This window comes from Budorcas taxicolor, chromosome 16 (genome assembly GCF_023091745.1).
Source record: "Budorcas taxicolor isolate Tak-1 chromosome 16, Takin1.1, whole genome shotgun sequence".
Lineage (NCBI taxonomy): Eukaryota > Metazoa > Chordata > Mammalia > Artiodactyla > Bovidae > Budorcas > Budorcas taxicolor.
In genome coordinates, this window is record NC_068925.1 from 74560432 (window position 1) to 74579115 (window position 18684).

The following is an 18684-nucleotide window of genomic DNA, read 5'->3' on the forward strand; positions in this document are numbered from 1 at the left end:
ACAGTTCAAAAGCAACAATTATTTGGTGCTCAGCTTTCTTCACAGTCCGACTCTCACATCCATACATGCCCACAGGAAAAACCATAGCCTTGACTAGACGGACCTTTGTTGGCAAAGTAATGTCTCTGCTTTTGAATATGCTATCTAGGCTGGTCATAACTTTCCTTCCAAGGAGTAAGCATCTTTTAATTTCATGGCTGTAATCACCATCTGCAGTGATTTTGGAGCCCCCAGAAATAAAGTCTGACACTGTTTCCACTGTTTCCCCATCTATTTCCCATGAAGTGATGGGACTAGATGCCATAATCTTCGTTTTCTGAATGTTGAGCTTTAAGCCAACCTTTTCACTCTCCTCTTTCACTTTCATCAAGAGGCTTTTTAGTTCCTCTTCACTTTGTGCCATAAGGGTGGTGTCATCTGCATATTTGAGGTTATTGAAATTCCTCCCAGCAATCTTGATTCCAGCTTGTGTTTCTTCCAGTCCAGTGTTTCTCATGATGTACTCTGCATAGAAGTTAAATAAGCAGGGTGACAATATATAGCCTTGACGCCCTCCTTTTCCTATTTGGAACCAGTCTGTTGTTCCATGTCCAGTCCTAACTGTTGCTTCCTGACCTGCATACAGATTTCTCAAGAGGCAGGTTAGGTGATCTGGTATTCCCATCTCTTTCCGAATTTTCCACAGTTTATTGTGATCCACACAGTCAAAGGCTTTGGCATAGTCAATAAAGCAGAAATAGATGTTTTTCTGGAACTCTCTTGCTTTTTCCATGATCCAGTGGATGTTGGCAATTTGATCTCTGGTTCCTCTGCCTTTTCTAAAACCAGCTTGAACATCAGGGAGTTCACGGTTCACGTATTGCTGAAGTCTGGCTTGGAGAATTTTGAGCAATACTTTACTAGCATGTGAGATGAGTGCAATTGTGCGGTAGCTTGAGCATTCTTTGGCATTGCCTTTCTTTGGGATTGGAATGAAAACTGACCTTTTCCAGTCCTGTGGCCACTGCTGAGTTTTCCACATTTGCTGGCATATTGAGTGCAGCACTTTCACAGCATCGTCTTTCAGGATTTGAAATAGCTCTACTGGAATTCCATCACCTCCACTAGCTTTGTTCATAGTGATGCTTTCTAAGGCCCACTTGACTTCACATTCCAGGATGTCTGGCTCTAGATGGGTGATCACACCATCGTGATTATCCGGGTCATGAAGATCTTTTTTGTACAGTTCTTCTGTGTATTCTTGCCACCTCTTCTTAATATCTTCTGCTTCTGTTAGGTGCATACCATTTTTGTCCTTTATCGAGCCCATCTTTAGATCTCTAGTCTTTCCCATTCTGTTCCTTTCCTCTATTTCTTTGCATTGATCACTGAAGAAGGCTTTCTTATCTCTTCTTGCTATTCTCTGGAACTCTGCATTCAGATGCTTATATCTTTCCTTTTCTCCTTTGCTTTTTGCCTCTCTTCTTTTCACAGTTATTTGTAAGGCCTCCCCAGACAGCCATTTTGCTTTTTTGCATTTCTTTTCCATGGGGATGGTCTTGACTCCTTAGATTAATGATTCTTCCTGGGGCAGGAACAGTGTTACCTGAGTACTCAGGAGAAAAGTAAGAGTTTTTTTTGTTTTGTTTTGTTTTGGAGCCCTACTCCAAACCTACTGTATCAGAAATTCTGGGTGCAGGAGTAGCTATTTGTATTTCTAAAAGCCCTGTAGGTCATTCTGACACATGCTAAAGTTTGAGAACCACTGGCTAAGGCTAATCTTTGAACTGAGGAAAGGACAACAGCCCTGGGGACTTGAAAAGCCCTGGGGATCTTTAAGTAAGTAGGAGGGAGGCTAGGGATTTTGGATAGGAAGTCAACTTCCTGCCAGAGCCTTCCTCTTTCCTGAATAATCATTTTCTCCTTTATTATGGGATCCCATCAACATACATACTCTAATATCTGCGTCTTAAGAAACCTAGTCCGTGACCCCAAATCACTGTCCAGCTGCTACCAGCATTCTTTGCCTCTCTTCATAACTGGAACTGTTTACTAACAGTTGTCTGCAATCACTGTATTTCTTCATCAACCATTCATTCTTTGGTTCACTTCCAAATGGCTCCCATTAGCACCATCCCAATAAAATCTAGTGGGAAGCTTACTAAATGAACTGAATTTTGTCCTTCAACAGATAGAACCGTTTCTTCCTTCTGGAAACATTTTCTGTCTGCTGCAGGGTCACTGCACTCTCTTCTTTTTTGTCCCATCGTACTGTGCTAGTTGCTTCTTCCTAGCTCCTCTTCGTTATATCTTTCTCCTCTCTCAGCCAGTGGTTCTCAGTCTTAAATACCCATCAGAGTAACTGGGTAGCTTCTAAAATTTCTGAAGACCAGGCTGCATTCTAGACCAATTAAATCAGAAATCCCTCTAAGCAGAACCCAGGCATTAGTAATATTTAAAGCTGATTCCAGTGTTCAGCGAAGATTGAGAATCACTGCCCTTGAGATCGGGGTAGCGTAGGGTTCTATCATAACCTGCTTCTCCACCTGTTTTATCTCCGTAGGTCTGGGGTTTTCAGCTCTGACTCTACTTTAGAATCATCCTGGCAGCTTTTAGAAATTACCTTTGGCTGGAAGTTCCCCCAGATGAACTGATTCCTAATTCCTGGGGTGATTCCAATGGGTAGCCAGAATTGTGAACCACTTCATAGAGGATTTCCTGTAATTCCGTGGACTGAGGCACGGTGCTTTCCTGTAGGAATTTCTGTAGTGATGGAAATGTTCTAAATCTGTGCTGGATTTAAATGTTCTAAATCCAACATGGTAGCCACTAGCTTCATGTGGCTGTTGAGCACTTGAAATGTGGCTAAAGTGTCTGATGAACTGAATGTTTAATTTTATTCAATTTTAATTAATCTAAGTTTAAATTAAATAGCCTTGTAAGTGTGGCTGAAGTCTACCATGTTGGATGGAGTGCTATATGCTGACGATGCTGAAATCTGAGCTCCAGGGTGACATATTAAGCTGTCTTGGTAGCTCTTCTTGGGTATCTAATATAGTGTCTTTAATTTAATAAACACATAAAAATGGAACTTTCTGATTTTCTTTTTAAAAACATATTCCTCTCCTAGTCTTCCCAATCTTGGTAAAAATTTAACCACTTCCTTCCCAATTTTTAAAGTCCCAAACATAGAAACCAGCTTTTATTCCCTTCTTTGCCTCATCTCTTTCAGTCAGTTTTCAGCAAGTCTTGTTTGTTTCCAGATATGTAATTTGACTCTGCAAGTCTTGTTTGTTTGTTTCCAAATATGTAATTTGACTCTGCCTTTTCTCCTCTAGCACCTCCCACCTGAGCTAAGCTTCTCACAAAGAGTAGTCAAAGCTAGTCTTTGCATCCTTAATACATGCTTTCTAAGACTGTTGTATGCATTACCTCGTTAATCCTACAAACCACTCTACAAAGTGGGTAAACTACTGTCCCCACTTTTCAGATGGGTAAACTGAGGAACAGAAAGCTTAAGTAGTGTGCTTTGGATCACACAGCTAGTCAGTGGCAGAAATGGGATTCAAAACCAGATTGTCTGACTCGAGGGTCCGTATTTTTCACCTTCATTTTTCTTTTTCTCTAATTGGTTACAAGGCCCCATGTCAGTGGTCTTAATCCTGGCTACAACTTGGAATCACCTGAGGAACTTTAAAAAATGCCAACTTCACAACCCCCCACCCCATGTGTGTGTTACTGTCTCAGTCGTGTCCCACTCTTTGTGACTCCATGGACTGTAGCCCACCAGGTTCCTCTCTCCATGGGATTCTCCAGGCTAGAATACTGGAGTGGGTTGCTTCTCCAGAAGGTCTTCCTGACCCAAGGATCAAACTTGGATCTCCTGTATTACAACAGATTCTTTACCATCTGAACCACCAGGGAAGCCCCCACCCTCCTAGGCCTGGGGTCAGGCCTAGGCATCAGAAATTAAAAAAAAAAAAATTAGGGAATTCTCCTAATTTAAACACATAACCCAGTGTTTAGAAACCACCCCCTGTCTGGGACGTGCCCCTGTCTCCCACCGGTTTTAGCTCCCACCTCAGTCAGACAGTTCTCGTCCCTTCTTCCTACCTCCAGAAGAGGCCACACTCTTTCCAGCTGCAGGAACTTTGGACTTCTCTTTCTTTGCCTGGGACACACTTTTCAGCTTTCCCCTAGGGCTGAGTAAGACTTCAGAGGTTCTAATCCCTGAAAATATTGAGGGCTCTAATCTGCCCTTGTAAATAAAAATAAAAACAGTATTAAACTTTAAAATATATGTAAGGGAGACAGAACTCTAATTCTGCCCAAGGTGCCTATTGCTGTGTCCTTTAAAATATATTAGATTAAAAAATTTTTCAAAATAAATGTTGTTGCCTCTACTTTGCTGACACCTTAGATAAGTGTTTTTTTTTTTTTTTTAAAAAGGAACTCCATCCCACAACTAACTGAGTCTAGGTGGATCTGTTTCTCTAAGTCCATTCATTCACTGGGGACCATCAGTGTCCCAGGGCTGGCACAAGCTTTGAGGGGGGCATTGAGTCCTGCCTTGCAAAGTCCAACCCTGTATCTCTCAGGCTTATCCCAAGGGTCACCTCCTTGGAGAGAATTCTCTTACCTATCCTTTCCAAAGTGATATTTCCAACATTCTGAGACTCCCATCTATCATATCATCCTGGTTTTTAAAAAGTTTTAATAAAAAACACTAAAAGCTTCAGTTGTCGAAGTTTCTAGTTTACTTCTTTATTGTTTGTCTCCTCCGGGAAGGAAGGATCTATCTAGTTTGTCTTGTTTGCTGTTTTTTTTTTTTTGGTCCTAGCCTAGTGCAATGCCCAGTATATGTTCAGTAATTGTTTGTTTTTTAAAATAACTGTACTTATTTATTATTTATTTTTGGCGTTTCTCTGGTTGTGATGCACAACCTGCTCATTGTGGTGGCTTCTCTTGTTGCAGAGCATGGGCTCTAAGGTGTGCGGGCTTCAATAGTTGGGGCCCATGAGCTCAGTAGTTGCAACTTCCAGGCACGGTAGTTGTGGCACACGGACTTCGTTGCTCTGAGGCATATGGGATCTTTCCCAACGAGGGATCGAACTTGTATTGCCTGCATTGGCAGGTGGATCCTTTACCACTGAGCCACCAGAGAAGCCCCAGTAATTATTTCTGAAATGAAAGAATGAGTGAATGCAGGCTGAGGTATGGCGAGTCGTAGTGAGTAGTTTCATTGCAAAGTTGATGGGTCATTTTTGGTTCTTACCGTGTAAATGGCTGTCTTCAGGGGGTGAGATGGGAGAAGTGAGTTCACAATGAGAGGAGACTCCCGACTGGTTAAAAGGAGGGAAGACCCTGGTACCAGCAACCAGGGAAGACATAGAGCTAAGGAGAGAGGTGGCAGTGGGAACCGGCCATAATGTTGGATGGATTCTGGAGACAGTGAAAGCTGAATATTTCTTTTTAGGTTGTAATTTCCCTATGTCATCTTCATATTTTCAGTAAAATCTCTCGAACTCAGCAGCTGTGTCTTTTGTCTTTAGGAGAATGGAGAAAGGACCATACATTCTTGTTTGGGGCCAAAACAGGCTGGAGAGATCAGGGGCGGCATGAAGAAATTGTAAAGAGGAAGCTAAGATTGCTTGAGAACAAGCAGGGACTAGAGAGAATTTGCATCATCTGTTAGCATCTCCCTAGAATTCTCAGAATTAGGGTTGTTTGCGTAGTGGAGGAAAGAGTGACTCGGATAGTGAAAAAAGATGAGATCCCTCTGGCTGCATGATCAATGAGTTATTTGGCAATGATGTGCTTAATGTCTGTGTCCCATGAGACAGTAGTCTCCCTCTGGACAGGGATGCATCTGATTTATTTACTACGGGGTCCCTGGATGCCTGGCATTTGGGTGGGTACTCAGTACGTGTTTATTTTGTGAATGAACAGCTCAAAATGTCTTTGTGTTTCTTGGTCAAAAGTCAGAAGGGTTTGCTGAGACATGAAGAGAAACTGCAAGAAAAGCTCAGAGTCTGGGGATGAGGGCCAGGCAGAAGCTGTGGGCGGAGGGGTGTCAGTGACCAGGCTGCTGTGCCGGAAGGATTCAGACCCAAGCTCAGGCCCCAAGGATAACTGGCAGGGGGTACCGGGTCCTGTTAGAGACCCAGGCAGAAAGGCCAGTAGAGCAGCTGTCAGGATACACAGAGGGATGTAAATGAGATATGTCCCCCTCAATGCTCATGCCAGCCCTGGGACACTGCTGGTCCCCAGCGAATGAATGGACTTAGACAAACCCATACACCTAGACTCAGTTAGCTATGGGATGGAGTTCCTTTTTTTTTTTTTTTTTTTTTTTAAGTTGCCAGTGGTTTTAAAAAAGATTTTTTAAAACCGTGGACCATTTTAAAATTCTTCATTGAATTTGTTACAGTATTGCTTCTGTCTTATGTTTTAGGATTTTTTTCTTTTTTTTTTTTTCTGGCTTCGAGGCATATGGGATCTTAGGCCCCCAACCAGGGATCAAACCTGCATGCCCCTGCACTGGTGAAGTCTTAACCACTGGTCCACCAGGGAGGCCCCTGGGATGGGGTTCTTAATGGACCAGGCTTGACACTCATCGGCCAAGGGTTGAGATAGGCCTGAAACTCCTAGCGGAAGGACAAGCAGGGGCTGACAGACCTTCTGCTACACGTGTCCCTTGACTCTGGAAGTGACCAAGAACCCTTGAATCGTGTTTAGTTCTTACGTCCCAACACCTTCCCTCCCTTTGTGCCCTCCCCTCCCTTGGACCCATATTTACCCCGTTACCTCTCAGGCTTCTTAATGGAGAAGGCAATGGTGACCCACTCCAGTACTCTTGCCTGGAAACTCCCATGGATGGAGGAGCCTGGTAGGCTGCAGTCCATGGGATCGCTAAGAGTCAGACACAACTGAGCGAATTCACTTTTACTTTTTACTTTCATGCATTGGAGAAGGAAATGGCAACCTATTCCAGTGTTCTTGCCTGGAGAATCCCAGGGACGGGGGAGCCTGGTGGGCTGCTGTCTATGGGTTCGCACAGAGTTGGACACAACTGAAGTGACCTAGCAGCAGGCTTCTTAAAGCTTGGATGTCTTGAGGACCTGGATCTATGGCTCAACTCCAGAAATATTTCAATTCCAAACACCGAATCTACTTCCGACTTGACGCCTGGCCATTCTGTCCCCAGGTACCAGTCATGGAGGACGGGGAAGGAAGCACAGCCGTGGAAGTCTGCTGATCAGTGGATCGACTCCTCATGAATTTTCTCAGGTCCTAATTCTTAAGGGGATAAAAAAGGTTTTTCTTTTTCTGGATGATTTTCTATCTATGTTGTCTTGAGGGGGAGTTATAGGATGATATTCATGACATCATACTCTTCAAACACGCTCTGGTAGGTTTTTCCTTGCATCAAGGATTCATACTAGTACATCATGCTAAGTTGCTTCAGTCATGTCCGACTCTTTGCGAGCCTACGGACTGTAGCCCGCCAGGCTCCTCTGTCCTTGAGATTCTCCAGGCAAGAATACTGGAATGGGTTGCCATGGCCTCCTCCAGGGGATCTTCCCAACCCAGGGATCAAAGCTCTTACGTCTCCTGCATTAGCAGGTGATTTCTTTACCTAGTGCCACCTGGGAAGCCCACTAATACATAAGTGTACGTTTGTTGAGCCTTTAACCATGTGCTGACAATGGGGTGCGCATAACTCAGGGGGCAGAAAGAGTGGCCAAGGTTTGCCCTTCTCCTTAAGGAGTTTGCAACGCAGAATTGGGAGCAAATCACAAAGTAAATAAATGTTGAATAGCCTTAAGTATGTAAATATGAGAAAGAAGGGATTTACAAGACAGATTAGAACTGGTTGTTAATTGAATTGTATCTGTAAGGTCTGCTACTGGAGTTTGGGAAGAATTTACAGAAAATAGCAGAGAAGCCACCACCTAACCAGAATCTAATCTGAATCTTGGGTTTAGGATTTGGCCAAGTACACAAGAGGTGGGAAGGGCAATATAGACAGTCAGAGCCAGAAGAATCAAGCCTAAAAGTGGTCAAGGGAATGAAATGGCTGATCAGAGCACTTGTGTAAAGCAGGGCCGTGTGAATTAGGGCCAAAAAGGCAGCTTTTCTTCAGCAGGATTCTGAGAGCCTGACTGTGGACTCTGGACTTTAACCTGGAGATGGTGGAGCGTGGATAGGTCAAAGTGCTTACCAAATCCAAGTTTGCAAATGGAGCGCTAAGCCAAAACTCACAAAACAAAATGCAGTAGGAAAAAGTGCAAAGGCCTGTATGTGCTTCTGTGTGTGTGCGTTTGCGTGTACATGCTTGTCAAGAAATAGCACGAGTTCAAGATGACACCAGACTTGAATGGTTTTAATGATATTTGACTTGAAAAAGATGGAGGTGTTGATGCATCTATAAACTCAGGATGAATCCTTGATGTTTGGCTGGGAAAAGCCTCCTGCACATCAGGGCGCAGCAGTAGAAGCAGAGTCATAGTCTTTTCTTCCCCAGCTCCTCGAAGAGGACCACTTGGCTGAAGTGAGCCAACATCCAGAGAGGAGCTTCCTGAGCCCTTTCCTGTGGGAGAGTTTTATTCTCACGTGCTATTTCCACCCGGGTGTTTCTTGGATGTAGGGCCAACTTTACTTTCTCAGATCACTGTGCATTTTCATGCAGAGATGACTGAGCCACTTGAGATCATGCCTTGAGAAGCTGTCAGGGAGAAAAAGTATCAATGTACAACCAGGTGACTGAGCATTTTTCTGTAACTGAAGGGTGTCCTGGGAAGTGAAACTCAGGGCTAATGTGAGGATGGACTAGGATGGTTGGTTAATAGCATATCAGAATCTTCTCCTTGAAGATTTGCATCCCCAGTGGATTTTCCCTTAGACTCTGGAGTGATGTTAATGTCTCAAAGATATTTACCCTCTGGGTACAACTTGTAGAGATGTCACTGCCTGTGCTTAAGGTTTTTCTATGAGGCCATCTTGTGATGCTTTGTTCAGTCACTGAGTCGTGTCTGACTCTGCGACCCCGTGGACTGCAGCACGCCAGGCTTCTCCCTGACCTTCACCATCTCCCAGAGCTTGCTCAAACTCATGTCCATCGAGTCGGTGATGCTATCCAACCATCTCATCCTCTGTCATCCCCTTCTCCTCCTGCCTTCAATCTTTCCCAGCATCAGGGTCTTTTCCAGTGAGTCAGCTCTTCGCATCAGGGGGCCAAAGTATTGGTGTTTCAGCTTCAGCATCAGTCCTTCCAGTGAATATTCAGGACTGATTTCCTTTAGGATAGACTGGTTGGTTCTCCTTGCAGTCCAAGGGACTCTCAAGAGTCTTCTCCAACATCACAGTACAAGAGCATAAATTCTCCAGCACTCAGCCTTCTTCAGGGTCCGACTCTCACATTCACACGTGACTGGTTTTGCAAATTTAAAGCATTCACTATGGCCGTTTTCCCTACCAGTCTCCTTGAGGAGTCACAGTCTATAAATTATTCTGTCACGAAAATTCCTTTTTTTTTAAAAATGTAAAGCAAATTCTGTCAGTTTGGGGAGGCCAAACATTGTAGTGGAAAGAGCAGGGATTTGGGGAACTTAAGGGTCTGCTGTTGGGTTCTGGTTCCACCACAGACTGGCTGTGGTGGACAATGCTATGTGGCCAGTAAGTCCTATTTCCTTTTCCTCCTGTGGACATGTAGGAAGATCTCTTAGGAGGCCTGGGAGTAGCTCTGCCCAGTAGGTCCTGAGCAGCATGACTGTGAAGCCTGGGGTAACTGGAGAGAGTTCCCCAGTGCCATGTAGCCTTGTTGCCGAGGCCGTAAAGACCACGTGTCCTGGCTGCTGCAGATACGAGATGGCAGCTGTCCCTGGGAAACTGTGGAGCAGAGGCCCCCTCCTCTTGGCGTTGTCTTGCATTGTACTCTGTGCAAGCAGCAAATAAACATTTGTCGGTTGTGTTAAGCTGCTGAGATTTTGCAGTTAGTTTATTACTGCAGTGACCTCATAGACTATAGCCTCTGTCCATGGGATTCTCCAGGCAAGAATACTGGAGTGGGTAAGCCATTCCCTTCTCCCAGGGGTCTTCCTGACCCAGGGATCGAACCTGGGTCTCCTGTATTACAGGCAGATTCTTCACTGTCTGGGCCACCAGGGAAGCCCATATTGGCTAAAACACTAGTTCTGTGTCTTTATCACTTCAGGCTGCTCTAACAAAATACCACGGATAGGTGGCTTAAGCAACATGGTATTCATTTTCACAGCTCTGGAGGCTAGAAGTCCAAGATCAAGGTGCCAGCAGAGTGGGTTCCAGGTGAGAACTGGCTTCCTGGCTTGCAGAGGACTGCCTTCTGGCTGTGTTCTCCCCTGATGGAGACAGACCCTGGTGTCTCTCCCTCTTCTTGTAAGGGTACTAATCCTGCTATGAGGATTCCACCTTCACAACCTGATGTAAACCTAATTATTTCCCAACATCCCCGCCTCCTAATACCATCACATTGGAGTTAGAGTTTTAACATATGAATTTCTGGGAATTCATATTTAGTCAATTGCACTTGGAAACCTTGAACAAGCTACCAAATAATGCTGAGGCTATAAAAAAGGGAATAATAATAAATCCTTCAAACAACCACCCTAAAAGTCTGCTGTGATGCTTAAATGAGCTATTGTAGATGTGATGTTTAGAGTGATGCCTTATTTTCTCACATATTTACTAAGGAACTGTGTTAAGTGCTTTCTTGAAGTAAATCTAACAACCTCAAGAAGCAATACTTCCTAAGAGGGGGAAATCACATGTTATGAAATATACAAAGATGTAGAAAACTTGTAGATGGCTGGGGCAGTCTGTGGGTTTAGTGGACAAAGTTCAGGGCAAAGGAGGGAGCAGAGAGAGGAAAGATGAATCAGTTGTAGGTGGACAAAATCTCTCTCCTTCTCCTGAAAGATTTCACTGTATTTTTTACTGATTGTTCTAGTAAAATAGCCTTATTGTGGAAGATGAGAGCATCAGAGAACTATAAAGAGATGAGAAATGTTAACATTTTGGATATTCTCTCCCTGTCCTCTGTGTATTTTTCCTTTTTCTTTTTAAATATTGAATTATAGTTGATTTACAATATTGTGTCACACACACACACACACACACACATATATACACACATATTCTTTTTTTGACTGTTTTGCATGATAGTTTATCACAAGATACTGAATCTAGTTCCCTTCACTGTACAGTAAATGCTTGTTGTTTTTCTGTTTTATATATAGGAGTGTGCATCTGTTAATCCCATATTCTCAAATTATCCCTTCCCCTCCTTCCCCTGTGGTAACCGTAAGTTTGTTTTCTATGTCTGGATCTGTTTCTATTTTGTAAGCAAGTTCCTTTGTACTATTTTTCAGATTCCACGTAGGAGTGTTACGTATTTGTCTTTCTCTGTCTGACTGACCTTACTTGGTGTGATAATCTCTAAGTGCATGCATGCTGCCTCCGTGGCAGTATTTCATTCCTTTTTTTATAGCTGAGTAATATCCCATTGTACATATGGGCTTCTCAGGCTGCTCAATGGTAAAGAAACTGCTGGTCAGTGCAGGAGCCGCAGGGGCCACAGATTCGATCCCTGGGTCTAGAAGATCCTCTGGAGAAGGAAGTGGCCACCCGCTCCGGTATTCTTGCCTGGGAAAGCCCATGGATAGCAGAGCCTGGTGGGCTACAGTCCCTGAGGTCACAGAAGAGTCAGACACGACTTAGCCACTACGCAACAGCAGCAGCGAGCAGAGGCTCCAGGGAGAGAAGGTGCCTTTTCTCTGTCACCCTCAGACTTGCTGGGCAACTGCCCCGACGTAAGTGACAAGCTGCGGTCCAGACCAGCTTTGACGCCTCTCTTTATCAGGTGTTGGACTCTGGTTTTATTAACTCTTGAAGGCCATAAAGCAATGTCGGTTATGCTCCAGCTTGCTCTTCTGCCCTCTGTTTGTAAACACCCCACCCCGTGTCTTTCCCTGTTTAGGAAGGCCGGAAGTGTCACCTTGCTCTCAAGGAACTTAGCTCATCTGGCCCCCTGAGTGGCCTCTCTTCCCTTGGGGTCCAGATCATTGCTCCTCGAGAATTTTCCTTCGCCCGGGGAACAGAGTGGAATGGGGGACCCGAGGCCTCCTGGTTGGCCCACTGTCTGGTAAGTGAGCTGTCAGACATCTGGATGGAATGGGGTTTGCTTTTTGTTACAAGCAGCTGTGAAGACTGCTGCTCATACCCGAAACCTGTGTGTGTGACGCACTCGTGGGGACAGACTTTGATAGAGCACACAGCCAGCCAGGTACTTTGCTGAGAGTCCTGTATGCATCGTTCCCTTTGATCTTTACAAGGATCCGTGAGGTGGACTGTTATTGGTCCCATTGGATGCAAGTAGCTTTGGCTGTGCAGAGTCACTCAGCTGGTGAGTGCAGAACCAAGACCTGTACCTTCATCTCTTTCAGTTTCAACTCTAGGCTTTCAAGTGCTGTCCTAAACCACCAGCCCCGAAAGCAGGGCGCCCTAAAGCTGGAGGGGGCTTCGAGCATGCTAAGTCGTGTCCGACTCTTTGCAACCCTATAGTTTGTAGCCTGCTAGGCTCCTCTGTCCATGGGATTCTCCAGGCAAGAATACTGGAGTGGATTGCCATGCCTTCCTTCAGGGGATCTTCCTGACCTAGGAATCGAACCCGTGTCTCCTGAGGCTCCTGCATTGGCAGGCAGATCCTTTACTGCTGAACCACTGGGGAAGCCTGGAGGGGGCTTCGAGGGAGCTTTAAAAGCGTTGTCAATGTCCCTGCCCCTCTGCCCACCCTTTAAATCTCTGGCTGGGGCCTGGCCTAAGTGTATGATTTTGTAAGTTCTGCAAGTAATTCTGAGGACAGCCTGGATTGAGGACTGGTAAAATCCAACACTTCTATTTACAAAGGATGAAACTGAGGCCCAGAGCGGGGTTCTCCCAAGTCTGTGCTTCTGTTGAGAAGCAGAAGTGGAGTTGGGTCCGGGAACTGTTCAAGTCCATACAGAGACCCGCCCGATGTGGCCACAAGCACTGAAGGGAGGTGCTGATTCCACGCCTTCAGGTGTGGTTGATTCCAGGCAAGAAGCCAGACACACCCGTGCCCGCTCCCCCTCCAACCGCAAGAGGCTCGTTTGTCCGTACTCAGCCCTCAAACGCCAGTCTGAGCAGTAGGAACCTGAGTTTGTCTCCCGGTGGTCCTTTTAGAGACGCCGTTTGGAATTTTAAAGTCCCCTCCGCTAGTGCAGGGAGCCGATCTCCCGAGGTTGGTTTCCCCTGCGCCCCGACTCTGGTCCCTCTTGGCCATGCCCAGTGGGTCCTGACCTCACCTGTGGCTGCACTTCCCCGCGTCAGGTATACACCTCTCTGCTCTCAGCCACGTGGCCAGCTCCACATGGCAAATTTGTGGCCAAAGTGCACAGAGGTTGGACTTAGGTTCTGAGAACCTAGTTCACGGAGGGCAATGACTGGACCGTAGGGGGAGGGGTGGTGGGGGGTGGAGAGGGGCCGTGGTCTGAGCCAGCCCGTCTGAGGAGGCCTGGGTGCTGAGTCACTCAGTCGTGTCTGACTCTTTGTGACCCCATGGACTGTACCCCCCAGGCTCCTCGGTCCATGGGGTTCTCCAGGCAAGAATTCGGGAGTGGCAGATCTTCCCGACCGAGGGATGGAACCCGTGTCTCCTGTGTCTTCTGCATTGTCAGGTGGGTCCTTTACCACTAGCGCCACCTGGGAAAAGCTCGGGAATTTGGGAGGTCAGCAAAAGTGGCAGAGATGCCGAGATATTCCTCCCTCGGGGGAGCCAGGAGCCAGCCTTCGACCCCACCGCACTGCCGGCTGCACTGGGCTATACCCCTCAGGAGGGGGGAACATTTGGCAATGCACCCTAGGACGTGGGAGATGGGACCTGGAAGAAACTGGGGCCCTGGCCTCAGAGGAGGGGATCCTGCTGGGAGCCAGCATGAGGAATTCCACCCGTGACAAGGTCATGCGGCAAGAGCTCCGATGGCAAGGCTAATCAGACCTCAGGTTTTCCCCCTGGAATTTCCTGAGCATCCACCCCCCCAAAAATAAGAATCTGCCTGCTTTTCCAGGCACTCTTCTGACATTCTCTGGAAAAAGTCAATTCAGGGCTTTAGTTTTCTGCATTTGAAAGAGTGTTTCAATCCAAAAACCCCTCTGATGGCTTTCTAGCCTGCCTGCAGGACTCGCACAGCCGTGCGTGTGATTGTTTGAGGCCTTCTGACCGCAGGAGACATAGGAAGCTTAAAACATCCTAGGAATGTAGGGGCTTCCGAGGAGTCAAAATCTTTAGAATAGGACTGATTAAAAGTTTCATTTGTTGAGTCAATGCTTGCTGCTAAATTTTCATATCCTTTATTTTTAGATATAGTTGGTATATAGAAAAACAAGTAGTAGACCTGGTATTAGCAACTTAACTTTGAGTTAAGTACCTTCTTTGTTATAACCCACTGCACCTTTGTTCTATAGAGATGTAACTTTAACGCTTTAAGGAGATGCAGATTAAAGAAAAACACTTCAGGGGAAACAAAATTAACATTCATTAAGGAAGGGAGCCAAAAAGTGTTAACAAGCCTCTTGGCCAGAAGATAATGTAAATCACCTGAGACTTTTTGTATACAAAATGATATACAGAAAGAGTCTGGGCTGCGAACGCTACAGAATTTTGTATTACCCATTGATCTCTATGTATAATCAAAAGTATAAAAGGCCTTGAAGGACAATAGAAGGAGAGCCAGTCGCTGGACTGGTTTCCCCCGTGTCTCCTCTTTACTCTAATTTCAGGCTGAATTCCCATCTGGGACGTGGAGGCTCACCATGTCTACTTGTCCCGGCTTTTAAGATCCGTAAAAGAGAGAAAGCCCAAAGCGGGGCACTCTCCGATATTCAAACGGGCGCCGGCGGCCTAACGTAGATGGTGCAAGCTCCTTGTCTGGAACTTTACTGGTTTTCCACGTAACCCAAGTTAATCAGCCTCTTCTCTCCACTTAATTTTCTTACTACACTACTTCTTCCTAATCTAATCTTATATTAATAAATAAATAAGTTTTCCTCGCCGACTCCGTCCACCCTTCGAATTCCCTGGATCCACCGGGGCTGGACCCCGGCAGATTCCCCTTCCTCTGGCGACAGGGGAGTTGTGTCAACCGATCCTCACTTTCCATCTTGTTTGTTTACTCTTGTCAGCAATCTGTGCTGTTTGTCTGCCCACCTTCTCTGTCCTCCCTCCCCTGTGGGGCACTCACGTCCTCACTCAGAGCAGCTTCCTGTTGGCATGAGGGGGAGACCCTGCCCGTAAATGCCAGAGGCTCTGAGATGGGGCAGCTGGAGCCCAGCACCTTCTCCAACTGTGCCCACACAGAAGACGTTGTCTGCATGGGAAAACAAACAGGAAGGCACCTTGTGGTGGGTGTTCTGGGTGTTTCTGTAGCATCGGTGTTTCCCCAGGAGTCTCTGGTCCACGTTAGTGCTCCAAAAGCACAATTTTCAGATATCAGGTCCTGATTAGGTTTGGGAAACATCAAGTTCAGAGTCTGGTGGACTCTGGTCAAGGCTTACCAAGTGTGGAAGCAGGGAGTTTAGGCCACTTTAAACTCTAAGTAGTGGTTAAGAAGTTGAAGCTCCAATACTTTGTCCACCTGATGCAAAGAGCCAACTCACTGGAAAAGACCCTGATGCTGGGAAAGATTGAGGGGGAGAAGGGGGTGACAGAGGATGAGATGGTTGGATGGTATCACTGACTTGGTGGACATGAGTTTGAGCAAACTCTAGGAGATGGTGAAGGACAGGGAAGCCTGGCGTGCTGTGGTTCATGGGGGTCGCAAAGAGTCGGCCATGACTGAGTGACTGAATAACGGTGGTGAAGAACATGAGTGCTGAGCAAACTGGTCTGGGTTCCAATGACCACTTATTAGCTGGGGCCAAGTTGTTGAAGATGTGCTTCACTGTCCTCATCTTCAAAGAAAGGATGATAAGTGTCCACTTCATGGGGACATGGTGAGTATGAAATGTGGGGATACATTTATGAGCTTAGAACAGGGCCCGGGGCGCAGTGAGCTCGCCAGAGGATGTCAGCTCTGGTTAACTTGGGCCTGCTGCCGGGTCTCTCCCAGACCTCAGGCCTGGGCTGATCACAGTTCAGGCTGGGAAGGGGAGGGAGGAGGAAGACGGACTCTGTGGAAGAGAGTCACCCCGCGATGGCAGCCCAGGGCCCCATTCTGCCTTCTCCGGGTCCCCGCCCGAGGCTGGGCTCCAGCCTGAGTTCAGAAAGCCCTACCTCCTCTCTCTGGTGCGTGAGGAGTGACCGATTGTCTGGGCGGCAGAGCAGCTGTGGCTGGAGCGTAGACACGCCAGCTTTAGTCACATGGCGGATCCGCAGGGCCCTTCCTGGAGCCCACCCAGCCCCACAGACGAGGACTCAGCCGTGACTCACTGGGTCCAGGTGGTGCCCGAGCCGTGAGTCACCCAGTGTCCCTTCCTCTTACACCTGGGATTCGGCATTCACAGCCTGGACCAGGTTCTCTTGCCTTCTCAGCCTCTTCTCTTCTCCCTCCTTCCCTGCATTCTTTGCTCCGTATGCCTTTCTCTCTCACTCATCAGACCCTGGCTGATCTCCCTGGCAATGTGCACAGCTTGAGCCTGTCAGATGGGTGATGGAGATGGCAGCTTCCCAGGCCACCCCTGAGATGTCATGAGGGACGGCGGACAAGCAGGCAGAGGGCGAGACTTGCCTGCCCTGACCCGGTGTCGTTTCTGTAACCTGGGGGCGTGTGTGCATTAGTCTCTCAGTCACATCTGACTCTGAGACCCCATGGACTGCAGCCCTCCAGGCTCCTCGGTCCATGGGATTTTTCAGGCAAGAATACTGGAGTGGGTTGCCATTTCCTTCGTCAGGGGGTCTTCCCGACCCAGGGATTGAACCCGTGTCTTCTGCACTGCAAGAGGATGATTCTTTACCGTCTGAGCCACCAGGTTAATTCTGTTAGCCCCCTCTGCCTTTGGAAGCGGGAGCAACAGAATTGCTGGATGGACAGACGTGAGTGCGAGAGGAATGGGGGGGTGGGTCAAGGAGAACCCCTTTCCTGAGCAGCGGTTCTAACAAGCCAAGGCTCTGGGGAGCTGAGGGTGGGGGCTCTGGGGCAGGATGGTGGGTGGCAGGAGAGGAAGGGGATGTGGAGAGGAGGCTGTCAGAGCAGTGCCCAGCTTGCCTTTAGTCCTTGCCAGGTCCTACCCTTGCTTCTGCCTCTGTGTTAGATTTCCTGTTTCTGAACAAACTGAGTTCTGAAGTTCAAGGCCTATGCCTGGGGCCCTGCGGTCCTGGCTGGTGGGGGCTGGGGGCTAGATCCCCACTGGGAAGTCAGCGTTCCTGAGGGGTGAGGCTGGCTGGGCCCTCCTTGGGGTTTGCCAAAGCAACGTCCTGGACTGGGCTGGGAATGCGGAATGGGGTGTAGGGGCCCACACAGAGCAATTGGCTTTCCCCTTTGTGAAGCCAAACCACACTGGGACCTGCCCCGGCCTGTGAAGTCTGAGACACCTATTTACCTGGGCTCCTGGCCGCGCAAGGGGAGAGGAGGAGGGGCGTTTAAAGGGCTAGCCTTCTGCCGCCTGCTCGCCCCGCCTGTCTGGGGATCTGGGAAGGCAGCAACTGCTTCTTCTGCTGAGTTAACTATTCCTGAGCTCTGCATCACATCCTCTTCCTGGTGGTGGGCACAGGACAGAGCTCCATGAGGGGCCAGGCTTCCCGGAAGCCCTGCATTCAAGGAGTTGGCAGGGTGGAGAGAAAGAGACCAGGCAGGTGGGCTTAAAGCCCCGGCGGCAGTGTGAGCAGTGACCTTTCCCTGTGGGGGGGCTGTAGGCCGTGTGTGCGTGTTCTTGCTGCAGAGGCAGGGCCCAGGAGGGCCCGCTTCTTGTACTGATACTGGCTTGTTAAGCCAGATTTTATTGGAATGTTTACATGGTTCAAGACGCTAACATGTACGGCAATGTCCATTTTGCTTATTGTCCATTTGCTACTTAGAGTATTTCTCCTGCCTATCAAAACCTCTTGGGCTCTATGAGAGTCTGAGGGTTAGAAATGCCCAGTTTACCATTTAATCCACAAAATCCTCCATTTTGCCCTGAAGGGTTCTCAAACCAGTTTCTTGGACACAACCCTCCTGTTCCCTCTTAGGAGACACTGACAGGCTGGACCAGCTTGTGTAGAATCTCCTTTAATAGAAACTTGGAGGTGACTGTGTCCAAACAATGCCCCTGTAGGCTGTGCCCAGCCAAGATCTGGACTGGGTGACCTTCCGGATCTCTCTAAAAGCCCTCGGACCCTCGCCTGGTGGAGGGGAGGCATGTCCTCCAAGACCAGCCCCTGTGACTGTCATTACAGCCACTTGCAGCCCAAAGCCCTGAGCCAGGAGCCGCCCAGCGTCCCACAAAGGTAGCTGTGTTCTCAGGCCTGGCGGGGGCCCAGGGGAAGTTGGTCCAGCTGTGCCTCAGCCCTCCCTTCCACCCCTTGTGGTCAGATCTGCTTTCTGGCCCTCCAGGCAGGCATTCTTGCCCAGTAGGAAGGGATGGGAGAGCAGCCTTTCCCTGAGCTGGGAGCCGTGACTCACAGGTAGTTACCTGTCCTTGGGCTCCCTGCCAAGGCTGCGAGGGAGCCGG